Source organism: Dipodomys merriami, unplaced genomic scaffold, assembly GCF_024711535.1.
Source record: "Dipodomys merriami isolate MVZ:Mamm:240054 unplaced genomic scaffold, mDipMer1.0.p SCAF_22, whole genome shotgun sequence".
In the NCBI taxonomy this organism is placed as follows: domain Eukaryota; kingdom Metazoa; phylum Chordata; class Mammalia; order Rodentia; family Heteromyidae; genus Dipodomys; species Dipodomys merriami.
The window spans coordinates 18,633,817-18,646,244 of NW_027203604.1; the positions used below are offsets into that span (position 1 = coordinate 18,633,817).

At 50.4% G+C, this 12,428-nt stretch overlaps 1 long non-coding RNA gene across 1 annotated transcript in view; it reads right to left on the minus strand.

Annotated features, from left to right (window-relative positions):
• Positions 1-12,043, minus strand: part of LOC138834608 (uncharacterized) — a 36,917-nt gene extending 24,874 nt beyond the window's left edge. Inside the window, exon 1 of the long non-coding RNA XR_011374217.1 lies at positions 11,710-12,043. This is a non-coding gene — a long non-coding RNA (uncharacterized lncRNA). The remainder of the gene's footprint in view (positions 1-11,709) is intronic.
• Positions 12,044-12,428: the final 385 nt, after the last annotated feature.

Here is a 12,428-nt window from a genome sequence, read left to right on the forward strand (position 1 = left end):
GCTCAAATCTGTAATCCTGGATACTCCGGAGGTTGAGATCTGAGGATCTCCATTTGAAGCCAGCCTGAACAGGAAAGTCCGTGAGACTCTTATCTCCAATGAACCACCAAAAGACTGAGAGTGGCATTATGGCTCAAGTGGTAGAGCACTAGCCTTGAGCTGCTCTTTAGCTCAGGCTTGCATTTAAACTCAGAGCCCAAGCCCTGAGTTCAAGCCCCACAATGGACAAAAAAAGGGGGGGCAGTGATCTCCAGAAAGCAGGGCAGGTGCCAGGGCCGCACCAGCATGGGAGCAGTAGGAAGATTCTGGATAAACTGTGCAGGCTGCTAGTGGGATCTGTAGAGGGACTAGCGGTAGAGGTTGACACAATGCAAGGTGATCTGAAGGGAGAGCATAGACTCAGATCTGTCCCTGAAAGACACCGGTAACAGCTGGCCTGGGGGCCAGGAACCCCTTGTCCTGCTCTGTGTCTCTTGGCTGAGGGGTGGGGGCGCTGCCTGGCCATGGCGAGGGTGGGTTTAGAAATAAAGCCCAGCCTGGCCTGGCGGCACAGCCCTTTATAATTCATCAAAAAGCTCAGGGATGAGCTCAGCGCTCTGCTCTCCTCTGCTCTCCTCAGCCTCCCGTCAGCCCACGCGGCTCTGCTCTGCTCAGATCTCCTCGGTCCCTGTTGCAGATGAGTCTCCTGTGAGTCAGGCCTGGCTGAGCCAGCGCTACCCTCCAGAGGCTGCTGCCCTTCCTGAGGATCAGCTGTGCGTGAGGTGCCCACTCACTCACTGGGCTGGGACCTTTGTCATGCTGTTATCTAAACCTCTTGAAAAGGCTGCCCATTTTGCAGATGTAGGAATAGGTTGCCAGGAGACTTTAGCCTCTTGTTCGGGCTCCTTGGCTAGGGTCCAGTATCACACCTATAATCCCAGCAACTAGGGAGACCGAGATGGGTAGGATCACTGTTTTGGAGGCCAGTGTGGACAAAAAGGCTGTGAGACCCTCCCTCCAACTCAACAAACAAGCCAGGAGTGTTGATTCATGCCTGTAATCCCAGTTAAGCGGGAGGCATAGATAGGATGCTGTGAAAGTCTAAGGTCTCAAAGTGAAAGATCTCATCTGAAGAATAACCTAAAGCAAATATGGGCTTTGAATATGTGATTCAAGTGGCAGAGTACCTGCCTAACAAGTGAAGGCTCTGAGTTCAAAACCCAGTACTACCAAAAAAAAAAAAACCACCAAAACAAAACAAAGGGGGGCAAGGCTTCTGCCACTAGTGCCTAGGAGGTAATCTCAAAATCCCTACCTTAACTGGCAAAAGTGTTTACAGGGGACTTGAGTATTTACAGGGGGGCAGTGAGGATGGACGGTGGGAGGGGAGCATGTGCCTATCATTTGACAGAACCCCAGTAAAGGACTCAGGCTTGGGGGTGGTGGTCATGGAAACTTCCAGATACTGCAATGGTATCAAAATGTGAGACCTTCCAGACTGTTTCTTATTAATGGGTTTTTTTTGTTTGTTTTTATCATGTGCTGGTCCTGGGACTTGAACTCAGGGCCTAGATGCTGTCCCTAAGATTTTGTGTCCAAAGTTGGCGTTCTACCATTTAAGCCACAGCTCCACTTCCAGTTTTTTTGGTTGATAATTAGAGATAAGAGTCTTGTGGACTTTCCTGAGATGGCTTCAAACCATGATCCTTAGATCTTAGCCTCCTGAGAAGCTAGGATTGTAAGTGTGAGCTACTGGCACCCTGGCTTTAGTTGTTGTTTTGCCAGTCCTAGGGTTTGAACACTGGGCCTGGGCACTATCCCTAAATTTTTATGCTCAAGGCTAGCACTGTACCCCTCCAGCTTCAGCTCTACTTCTGGCTTTTTGGTTGATAATTAGAGACAAGAGTCTCGTGGACTTTCCTACCTGGGCTAGCTATGAACCAGATCCTCCTATCTCAGCCTCCTGAGAAGCCAGGATTACAGGTGTGAGCCACTGGCACCCAGCAAGTTGTTTTTGTTTTTTGGTCAGTTGTGGGGCTTGAACTCTGAGCCTGGGCGCTGTCTCTGAGCTCTCCTCAAGATGAGCACTCTACCACTTGAGCCACAGTGCCACTTCCAAGTTTTTGTTTTTTGAAAGTGGCTCGCTATGCAGTCCAGGCTGCCTCAAATTCACAATCCCTGCACCTCACCCTTTGGGTATGGAAGAGCACCCCCAGCATCTCCCCCTCTCCCCACCCGACTGCTTTGTATCAGGTCTCCAGGCCTGTGGAGGAAGAAAGTTCTAAGTGAAGAGGACCTCACTCAGCAGTTGGACTGGGGCAGTTCTGCCGCAACAGCTCTATAAGACACAGACCATGTTCCTCCTAGAAGTTTGTATGGCACCAGCTCTCTTGGGTTTTGACGCCTCAAGGAAGGTCCTAGCTCCAAAGATGTTTCTTTGGCCAGCAGCAACTTCCTTTCATTGTCTGTTCATTCACTCAGTGCTGGAGGGAGCGAGAAAGTGCAGGCACTCCCTGACCCACACTCCAATCCAGAACTCTCTTTTACCTGATGCCGCCCTGTGACCATGTCACCAGCAATGCCTGAAGCAGACCAGGTCTGAGACTCAGGACCCTGAGGGCTAACTCTGGCCCGAGTCACCCCAAAGTAGAGGATGTTTCCAAGGAAACCTTCCTCCTCCCTCCCTCCCTCCCTCTCTCCCTCTCCCTGGGCCCTTAGCACTCTCCCAACACCTGGTGACTTCCACCACCCTTCTTGTCCCTGCCTCATAGACACAGTGCTCCTATCTCTGCCCCTGCGGCCACAAGTGTCCTCTCTTCTCCTAAGGTCAGCCAGCACTCACTGGACAAGGGCTGTCCCCACACCCAGGATGTTGTCATCTTGAGCTTCTTGATCCATGACATCAACAGGCTCTGTTTCCCAGTGAGGCTGCGGCCTGGCTGGTGGTGGCTTTGTGCAGGGACAGGATTCAACCTATGACACTGCGTGACTCGGAGGAAGTCCTGATTCCCAGTGGACCTGTGCTGTCACCTCTGTGAGCCAGGCACAGGACAGAAAATGCGGGCATCAGACAGGTCGGGGGGTGGGATGGGAATGGAGGTGCATGGAGATGCTGGGGGCCCTGTCTGCTCTGCAGCCAGGCCTGTCTGCTCTGGAGCAGGCGCCTGCCTCTTCTGGAGTGAGGCCCTGGGTATATGCTCCAGAGCTGTCATGTCTGAGGAAACACTGAGACAGTCTCCCACCTCACTGTGTCTCTGGAGCCTGAAAAAAAAGAAAAGGGAGAAGGAGAGGGAGAGAGAGAGAGAGAGAGAAAGAGAGAGAGAGAGAGAAAGAGAGAGAGAGAGAGAGAGAGAGAGAGAGAGAGAGAGAGAAAGAGAGAGAGAGAGAGAGACAGAGAGAGAAAGAGAGAGAGAGAGAGAGAGAGAGAGAGAGAGAGAAAGAGAGAGAGAGAGAGAGACAGAGAGAGAGATGTTCCTGGCAGGGTCTGCCAGGAGCTCATGGCAGGAATGAAAATTGGCTGCAGCTCTTCCAAGAAATCCTCAAACAAATGGTGAGGGATTTCTAGGCCAATACCACACATCTAGGAAAGGCACCATGGGTGAGGCTGGGCCTGGAAGTCGCCGCCCCCGTGTCTGCCTGCATGCCACACTGCCCATGGAAAGCCCTGCTTCATGACGATTCACACAAAGAGGTGTGCATGCCTGTGACTGTGTACCGGCGTAAGCGCACCTGGGGCACACAGCAGAGAGCCTGGCACAGCCTTTCTCACAGTGTGCCCATCTGCCAGCCTCTTCCACCCCCCCCCCAGGCCCTTAGCCATCTGGGGTCACCTTGTCCTATTACACTGCAACCAAACTGGGGCTTGGCATTCACCCAGGGCTCGGGAGGGAGGCCCGGCACCCGCTGGCTCCCTGGGCATCCTCTGCGTGCTGACACCGCTCCAGGCCCATCTGGCACCAAGTTCTGGCTTCCACTGGATTCTCCATCCGCCTGTGCCAACCTTTCCTCCTGGGCCAGGTGCCACATCCACAGAGGGTCAGGGACTCCAGACTCCATACTAGCCCACAGACAACATTTCCTGGGTTCCACCACAGCTTCTGCAGAAGTCTTTAAAGTGAAATAAGGCCTAGAATCTTCCCAGCTTTCCCTGGGTACCACCTCCTGTCCTCAAGGCACAGATTTCTACTTTCTTCTAAGAACACAAGACAGTGAGACGTGTTGATGCTTGCCTGGAAGGTTCTGGGTTGCCCTGAGATGGTGGGGGAATCCAGGAATGTGCAAGCTGGGATGGCCTAACTGGCACTGCACGCTCTTATAGAGGGGAAACTGAGGCCCCAGTGCAAATCACCTTGCCCAAGACAAGCCATGAGGCAGTGGCCTTGAAAATCAGAGCAAGTCCTCAACACAGCAGACTCTCGCATGGCCAGCTCTGCTACAGCTGGGGGGCTCCAGTACAGAAGAAAAGCTATCTCAGTGGCTATGGTGTGGTGGCTCACGCCTGTAATCCCAACTACTTGGGAGATGGCAGCGGGAGGATCGAGATTCAAGGCTGGCCCAAGCAACACTCCAAAACCATATCTGAAAAACAACTAAAGCAGAAAAGGGCTGCAGGTACAGCACAAGTGGTATCATACCTGCCTGGCAAACACAAAGCTGTGAGTTCAACAACAATAAAAGGTTTGCAGTAGCACAAGCCCAATCCTGAGGCTTGGGAGTCTGAGGCAGGAAGATCACGAGTTCCAGGTCACCCTGAGCTCCACAGGGAAACTCTTTTATCTCCAAACAGAAAATGGTTTGTATAAATAATAACAGTGGAGTGAGTCGTGAAACCAGCTGGATGGGGCACAACCCACACGTTGAAATGAGACAGAAGAAAACGGAACAGTCTAGAACAGAGCACACCAGAATGCATGGCATGTACTGTCATTAATATTTGATAAAGCTGCTTGCAGGGTTGTTATGTAAGCGCCATGTACTGGATGTGAATATACAACGTGCACCGTTCTGCAGGTCACTGTCAGAGGGGCTGGAAAACCAGTTCCCACTGCAGCCTGGCCCATGGCCTTTGGTTTGAGTTCTCTTGTTACTGGCTGTGTGTAGCAAACAAGTTACTGGATGTCCCAGTACATCAGGTCCCCAGCTTTAAAACACACCATGCTGACCTGGGAACGACGTGAGCTAATAGAAAGCTCCCTGAACAATGCCTGATGGGCTGTGTTAATTTGCTGGCCTGAAAGGGGAGGGTGGGTTTTCCCCTTCCCCTCCTCTCCTCCTTCCTTCCTCAGGGTAACAAAGGCAGGATGCAGTAGGGTAGCCATTGGCCTATGTGGCTACATTTGAACAAATGAGAAATGAATAGAATTTAACATTCAGTTCTAGCCAGGTATGGATGGGTCATGCCTATCATTCTAACTACTCAGGAGGCTGAGATCTGAGGATCGTAGTTCAAAGCCAGCCAGGGCAGGAAAGTCTCTGAGACCCTTATCTCTAATAAACTATGCTCCATACTCACACCAAAAAAAAAGCCAGAAGTGGAGCTGTGGCTCAAGTAGTAGAGTGCTAGACTCGTGTAAAAGAAGTTCAGGGACAGCATCCAAGCCCTGGGTGCCAGCCCCAGGGAGAACAGAGGGAGCGAGGGGGCCAGATGGAAAACCATTATCATCAAGCTCACTGGCCAGTGGCTAGCATTAGAATTGTGGTGGAAGGAAAGGGCAGAAACTTCCCATCATCCTACAGAACTTTGTGGAAATTTAACCTCAAACTTTGGGTTTTAGCTCCCTAGGCCACCCTCAACTCTACAAGGATGTGCAAACTGGAGTTGTCCAGCTATTCATGGCTCTCCAAAAGTGGGGAACATATCCAAAGAAATGGAAATGGGCTAAGTTAGAAATGGAGTTGTGGCTCAAGGTGCCAGCCTTGAGCAGAAAAGCTGAGCACAAGTACAAGGTTCTGAGTCCAAGCCCCAGTATTCACACACACACACACACACACACACACAAAGCTGGGTATGCCGGGCGCCAGTGGCTCACGCCTGTAATCCTAGCTACTCAGGAGGCTGAAATCTAAGGATCACGGTTCAAAGCCAGCCCAGGCAGGAAAGTCCTTGAGAATCTTATCTCCAATAAACCACTAGAAAACCGGAAGTGGTGCTGTGGCTCAAGCAGTAGAGCACTTGCCTTGAGCTGAAGAACTGAGGGACAGCACCCAAGCCCAGAGTTCAAACCCCATGACAAAAAAAAAAAAAAAAACTCCTAAGAAAAGATGGATGGATGGATGGACAGGAAAAGGATGGATAAAGGATGGATGAGTGGATGGATGGGGACAGTGAACACCCTGTTCAGTTCTGATTCTTTGCACCCCGCATTATTTATTTGAGACAAGTGGGGCTGAATGAAGTGGGATGGCTGACCTTGATTTCTAGATCCTGCTGTCCCTCCCCAGCCCTGCCCCTCTCCTTCCAGCCCTGCAGCCACTCTCTAATGAGCCTGCTCTTTGATGCTTGCATAGGGCCTTTTATGAACTAAACAAACTAAAACTGCAGGGTTTTTTTTTTTCCCCCTTAACAAAAGAGCTCATTGAATAAGCAATGGGCTCTCCTGCAACTATCTTTACAGATGGAGCTGCGGGCCAGGCTGGGAGGAAAATCACTGGGAGTCTTCTCCTGAAGGTCACCTGGCACTTAGGGAGAGACTGCACATTCGTGAGCACCCCACAGATCCTGCACGCCAGGCCCTGTTACTGCATTTGTCCACTGTACCCAAGGATCTTCTTCTACCCTCTGGTGTCCCATCCTCTTGGCCCAGGACATTGCTGGACATTGGTCCTCACTTCCTGGAATTCCTAGTTGGGGTCAATATTCCTGGGAATGAAGGTACTTCCAAGGGCTTATCTTCAGGGAAACTGAGGCCTGGAGGTCACTGTGGCTGGGAGTTGCCCAGATATCCCTGCTCCAACTTTCTACAATGCTCCCTATCCTATTACAGATTACCGTTTCAAGGGCCTTGGAAAGCTCTGGAAGTTCATCTGAAGGAAGGTCCACATAGATCATACAGCCAGACAGATTTTTATTAAAAACTGAATGGAACACCAGGCACAGGGGCTCTGGTCTGCAATCCTAGATGCTCAGGAGATCAAGAGGATTGCAGTTCCAGGCCAATCTGGGCAAAAAGTTAGGAAGGCTTCATCGCAACCAATAAACACGGTATGGTGATTCATGACTGTGAGGGCCCAGATTGGAGGATCTGTGGTTGGTCTAAGGCCTACCCACACCAAAAAATGGGAGCTTCTCCAAAAGACATGGACAGTGAATCAATAGGCAGAGTACTTGTCTAGCTAGTTCAAGTCCTTGAATTCAAATGCCAGTATTACCCCCCCCAAAAAAAACCACCTCCAAACCCCCAACTGGGTAGTACATGGTACAGCTCTCTAGCACTATTATTTCCTAAGAAAAGCATTTCAGTACAGCAAATAACTAGCCCAAGGTCACACTGCTTGCAGACCCTGGAGCCCAGGAAAGATGAATACAGGAGACAGGATCCTGAGCCTGGATTTCTACCCTAAGCTCTGGTTGGTGGCATCTCTCCCTCTTTCAGAGCCTGGGCGCCCCCTGGTGGTTAGACCAGCTTCTGCAACTTGGTCTCTGTCTTCTCTGTCCAGCTTCCTTCCGCTGGACACTGGCAGCTTAGGTGGTCTTCCAAGGAAGCTAGTGAGTGATCTGGTGGGCATGTCCTCTGATGCCAGCTGTATCACCCCAGCCTTGTGACTTCTGACTTAATTGCCACTGATGAGGCAATTAAGGTTGGGTTAGTTCTCTGTGTTTTCTCCCCTTCCTGGGTGGTAGAGCGCCTGTGCAAGGGTCTGAGCTTGTTCCCTAGCACTCTTAAGAAAAATTCAAGGTCCTGTTTCTAAGGACACCTGGATGTTCCTTGGTTACCAGGTCTCTGAGTCAGAAAAATGACTACTCTCTGGCATGTACCTAGAATTCAGAACTACAGGGGACTGCCCTAAGGAGTTAGGGGATGGGGAAGGCTACTGGGTGGGGCTTGGAATGCCACTGTCAGGGCTGACAGGCCAGGTTGCAGTTCCTTTATCTCCCCGTTGGTAGAAAATCTGTGCTTTTGCTTATCTGGACACGAAATCACTGCCTGGGGGTGGGCGGGGAGGGGGCCAGGCTTCCAACGCACTGCTGGTCACCCACAACTGCCTTCTGCCTTCTGTTGCTCTCGCAAGAGTGTCAGCTGACAATGAGCCATGGCTAAGGAGAACATTACTAAATCAAAATGATGCTTACGGCTGGGCTCTAATGGCTCATGTCTGGAATCTTAGCTACTCAAGAGGCTGAGATCTAAGGGCCGTGATTTAAAGCCAGCCCGGAAAAGGAAGGCTGTGAGACTCATCTCCAGTGAACCACCCCCAAAGTGGTAGAGTGCTAGCCTTGAGCAAAAGAGCTCAGGACAGTGCCCCGGCCCTGAGATCAAGCCCCATGACTGACAAAAAGGATGCTTGCCAGACAGTGGGGAAAGGTGAGGGCTGGTACTGGGACAACCTCTGACGATAAGGTCTACAAACAGCTAGGAGTTAGGTGTGCACACATACACGCACGTGTGAACACACACACACACAAACTAAGCACAAAGAATGTTTTGGGTTATTTGGTTTTTTCTCCTTCAAGAAAGGGAGAAGCTGGGCTGGGAAGGTGGCTCAGTGGTAGAGTGCTTGCCTTGCATGCATGAGGCCCTGGGTTCGATTCCTCGGGACCACATAAGCAAAAAGAAAAAAGCCAGAAGTGGCGCTGTGGCTCAAGTGGTATAGCACTAGCCTTGAGCTGAAGAGCTGAGGGACAGCGCCCAGGCCCAGAGTTCAGGCCCCACGACCAGAGCCCCCCCCCAAAAAAAAAAAAGAATGGGAGAAGCTGAACCCATAGTTGTTAGCTCGGCTAGGAAGAGAAGATGTGTGCAGATAAACTTCCCATTCCTGAGGACAGGAAAGCTTCTTGTGGCAGCTTCTGGGCTGAGGCTAGCCCACAAACGTGCAAGGAAAGGGCAAGGAGAGGAAAGCAGGTTGGATGAATAAAAAGATGGGTAGGAGGATAGACAGGTGAATGATGGATAAATGGCTGGTGGACAGGTGATTGATGGTAGATGAATGGACAGGCTGGTGGATGGATAGGGAGATAATGGACAGGTAGGTAGGTAGTGGATGGATGGCTAGGCAAGTAGATGGATGGGTGGGTAAGTGGATGTGTGGGTGGCAGGCAGGCATAGTCCCTGGGAGCCATGAGAGGCTGGAGTGGATTTTGTCACTCTGGGTCCTTGTCACGCAGGTACTCTGGAGTGTAGCGACACACTTAGAGATGCTTGCAGTCTTGCTGATTCCCTTCCCAAACTAGCACATTTTCAAGGTAGATCTGGTCATGGGACCCCAGCCTCATGCTCTGGGGTTCCTCCCTAATTACTAAAGGGATGGAACTGAGACCTCCTACAGCTAAGCACGGGTCTGGTGCTGTCTGCACATGCAGCTGCATGGCCCTATTTGAACCTGGGCTCTACCAAGCTTCATGACCAGGACCCTGGGAGTCGGGCCAGCAGCAGACAGGTATACAGACAACAGCAGGGAGGACTTCCCAGCACTCAGTAGGAGTGAAAGAAAACTACGAACCTGCTTCTACACAAAGGCTGCTGACAGAACAAGAGCAGAGGACACAGATCTGAACTCCAACATCCAGAGAACTTGCTGAGGGTCAGCAAACGTGTTTTGGCGATGCCATTCTGTGCACTGCCCTGAAGTGATATACTCAGATGCTGGAGGAGACTGTACAGCCAGCACACCACACACACAAGTGCACCTCAGAATCCCAAGACAAAAGGTAGCACACCTTTTGTGGTGCACCTCCTCCAGCCTCAGCTACACGTTGGAAACTGAACTGCACAGCAGCGGGGCTGCAGGACAGAAAACTCCCAAGACAGGGATTGGAGCGAAGTGGGGGAAGGGGAGAAGCTATAAAAGTCCACACCTCTAAAGACCTCACAGAACCTGAATTGGATCTCACAGGCCTTCAGTCTGAGGCACCTGCCACACACTGCCACCTGCTGGCCAGAATGTGCAGTGACATCTGGGAGCCAAAGTTTTTTCTCCTTGTTTGATTTTGCTGCCTTTTATTGTCTTCTACATCTTTTTATTTCTTTATGTTCCTAGTTATTTTCTTGTTGTGGCTTTTGTACATTTGACGTGGGAACCAAGCCAGCAGGTCTGGACAGCTGAAGACTTGGTTGTTCAGGCTCCCATCAAGGCAGAGGCCCACCCTGGGCTGGCAGGTGTTACTTCTCATGGTTGGCAGCAACCTTCTAGAACATCTCTTGTGAGGGGCAGCAATGTTCAAGAAAGCTTGTGCAAGCATGTCTGACTCAAATGCAGGAATACAGTTAATCTTATGTGCCAGTTGGGCTGGGTCATTAGTCTGTATGCTGCCAGGTGTGATTATGGTTTAAGCATTTAAAGGAAAATTAAGTGCTTTTTTGCTTCATACTGTTTTCTCATTAAATAAATATAAACAAGGAAATTTGAGGGGCTGAATGGGGTTGGGATAGTTGAGGAGGAGGATGAGAAGGTGACACTGGTTGAAGATGCATTGTACTCAACTGACATGTTCAATCGAAACCTCTTTGTGCAACTATTTATATACAAAAAATTAAAAATAAATACAAAATTACAGTGAAAGTTTATTAATAAGTCTTTTCGCTTTAAACTTATAGTCTAGCATTAAGCTAAGACAATGGGGGAGAAAAATACATTAACTTTTTTTTTTTGGTTGGCCTTGGGGCTTGAACTCAGGGCCTGAGCGCTGTCCCTGAGCTCTTTTTGCTCAAGCCTTTACCACTTTGAGCTTCAGTGCCACTTCCGGTTTTCTGGTGGTTCACCGGAGATGAGACTCAAGGACTTTCCTGTCCAGGCTGGCTTTGAACCGTGATCTTCAGATCTCAGCCTTCTGAGTAGCTAGGATACAGGCATGAGCGCTGGTTTTGGACGATAACTAATTTTAAAAGCCCCTAAATTACTTGACAAAGTTAATGTTCACAGATCTGAGAGTCAGGCCAAGTACACTTTAATAGGTGCACTTACATTGCCAAATTTACCATAGGGAGCTGTGTTCTATGAGCAAAGGGCAGAGGAGTGTAGGCTGACCACACACTGCAGGAAGCAGCATAAAATGTGAGAATTCAAACCAGCCACATTCAGCATCTGCACAAAATTTTTAAAGAAATTCATACATTGGGGGGAAGGGAAATGGGAGAAAACCGTATAAACACAGTAATGCCTAGAATATATATATATATGCGTATATATATATGTATATAAAATTTCCCCTCTACTTCCTAAATTCTCTTTGATAGGGACATATTACTTTCACAATGAAAAAAAAACAGATATAGTGGTTCTCCTCAGTGCTCTCAGGCAAGAGATTAGGAGAACTGCAGGCAGGACAGAAACTTCCACACTACACGGCAAGTTGCAAGCCAGCTACCTAGAGACAAAAGAAGCCCCTTATTTTCCTAGTCTAAAATGGTGAAAATAAATACGTGTATAAAGACTAGGTATAAACGGTCATCACACTTAAAGTCTAATACTAAGAAATTAAACTGACAGTCTTACCACTCACCTAATGTCAAAAGCCAGCCCTTTAATACCTTCAACAAGCTAAAGCTGTCTTTAAACCTTGCCTTGAGCCCTTACCATCTTGCTTACGATTCCACCGCGAGCTGATTTTAATACGGTGACATTCACCCCGCAAAGCTTGCTCGGGGGCTAGTTTTTTTTTTCGTCTGTTTTGTTTTTAAATAACAAACGGCCGTGTAAAGCTCACAAACCCCAAAACGCCGCGGCCCGGACGCGCAGCTTCGCTTCCCGGGGTGTCTCCGGAGGTGGTGTCACGCTGCTCCCCTCGGCGCGAGGTGCATCCCGACCCGGCCGGGGAGCTCCCGTCCCCGCTGGCGCCCCGAGCGGCCCAGCCCTCACGCTCCCGCGGCTCTGGCGGGCTGGGGAGGGGGGAGCGGCGATATGCAGTTCTTGTTTGGGCCCCGAGTTGGGCGAAACTGAGGCGCCCCGATAACTGTTTACACACGGCGCCCAAGGCCCGACTTTAGGGCTGTCCGCCAAGATGCCTGATCAGTTTGCGTACTGAGCCACTTTCTCGGGGACCCTTCGCCCCTAGACTTCAGCCCACTATATCTCCTGATCTTTATAGAGTCTCTTAGAGTGCTGTATATACCCCGTTTCTGCCACTCTGTGGCTCCCCTTTCCGCCCTATATCCAGGCAGTGATCTAGACTGTCCTGAAAACCCTGCGCCGAGGGCGTCGAAAGACCCCACGGTGTCGCGCCGGGCTCTTCAGACGCGGGCCCGCCGACTCCCCGGCCAGGTCGCGTTTCTCCCTTCCCGACCCCCTGGGTTCTG